The following is a 2,043-nucleotide window of genomic DNA, read 5'->3' on the forward strand; positions in this document are numbered from 1 at the left end:
CAACAAAAATGGGACATAGTTCTCGGCTCGAGAAAATATTAATTCTCTAATCGAATTCTATTGTTGATCTGTAATAGGATCCGAATGTGAATTAAAAACTGCTGTTTTGCTTTATTAAATAAAACGCTTTGTTTGTAAAATTTTTATTAAATATATTCGCAATAAAATAATAATGAATTAATTGAACTTAAAAATAATTTATGATTCATTCATTTGGAATATTACTGATTTACATTCATTTGAATTTGCGTTGTTTCTCTAATCGTCCTCGAGTCGAATTCTAATGTAGTTCTCTAACTTCGTCATCGACTCGAGAACAATTTCTCTAACGTTAGAGACTGTGTTTGCTGGGAAGCTTATCGAATCAGGGAAACAATCAGATTATATGCCTCCAACGACAGATTTCAGGAAAAACTTTCAGGTGAAGTTTCCTTAAAGACGGGATTGGAGTAGAGGCTGAATAATCGGGGAGAATTTCACTGAAATCTATACTGACGGGTCCAAAATGGATTGCGGTGTGGGTGCGGGGGTGTTCTCTGAAACGCTGAATGTCACTCTCTCGTTTCCACTACCTAACTTTGCTAGCCTCTTCTAAGCGGAAGTACTGGGCATCGAAAGAACGCTCTTTCTTATTTTTAACTTTCAAACCATCAAATTCATTTTTGTGATTTGCGTAAGTTCAAACCAGCTAAGCGTTACCTCTGGCACTTGCCTCGACGGTAACAAAACCCAAAAACGTCAGAGATTGCAAATGTGCGTTATGCTCGCCGGACGAGTTAATAGACATCACTCTCATTTGCGTTCCCGGCCATAGGAACATACATGGAAATGAGAGGGCTGATGAGCTCGCTAAGGCCGGAGTATATTTTGATGAATCCAGAGTAGAGACCATAAATGGTCCACTCGGCCTCATCAAAAGGGAACTGCATCTGCTACACATACATATGACTGATACACGTTGGAACAACCTTCAAACCTGCAAAACTGCGACCATTTGGCCACATTATGACAAGTCAAAGACAGAAGAACTTCTCAAGAGGTCGATGAAAGATATAGTCAAATTAATAGCAATTGGTCCATTGGTGAACATGCATCTAAAATGGGCCTTCCGTACAACCCTCGGTGCCGTAGCAGTAATCTTCAGGGAAGTAAAGAAACGGACTATCTTTGCGAGTGCCCAGCATTGGCACAATAAGCCAGAACACACTCGGGAGTTTTTTCATCCAAAATCTTGGAGAAATCTCCAAATTCACCATTACTAAACTAAATAAGTACATTTATCGGAAAATCCAAATGATAATTGACAAATCCAACGAATCATGGAAGCAGATAAAATCAAGTGCCCCAGAGAAAGCGTATCAGTTCGGGCCTAGTTGGGGCCCAATTTGGGATTCGTTGGAGAGCAGTTCGTGAGTAGTTGGGGACCAGTTCGTGGGTTGTGGGGGCCCAGTTCAAAATAAAAGTATTTGAAAACTTAAATATATTTTCTTCGCTGATAATTATTATGAAAAGACTTTTATAATATAAGTCTCAAAATAATAGTTATCGGTGACTTAAAAAATTTTCTCACATATAATTATTATCAAGACTTTTATAATTTTTACGAAAACTTTGATGATTTTTTTTTTCAAATAATTAATTTTTAAAAAAAATTATTACCCAGAATAAAATATTCTGGGTATCAAGGCCCGTGTACATACAACTTCGCAGTTGCGTTGGCGTTGGCGTCTCTTCAACAGCTGACTATAAATACAAGTAGTATGTTCCAATAGCAGTCCGGTTTACAGGATTTAGTCAGAATTTACAGAAAATCCTTTGCTTAGGCGCGTCTGCTAACACCAGGCGCCTAATACATGCTATGTACTGCTGCATATGCAAAAATTTCCTTTATGCAATTTATGAAATTTTTGCACATGCACTTCTCAACTGCCATGTAATTGAACTTTTTTAAGTTTAATTAGATGGCACTTCAAAGTATGCTCTGCCTAGTCGGATCCATCCTCCGGACACTGCTTCCGGGCATTTTGCGGACTCTGCATGGAT

Source organism: Rhagoletis pomonella, unplaced genomic scaffold (assembly GCF_013731165.1).
Source record: "Rhagoletis pomonella isolate Grant_MI unplaced genomic scaffold, Rhpom_1.0 Rhpom_scaffold_03169, whole genome shotgun sequence".
NCBI lineage: Eukaryota > Metazoa > Arthropoda > Insecta > Diptera > Tephritidae > Rhagoletis > Rhagoletis pomonella.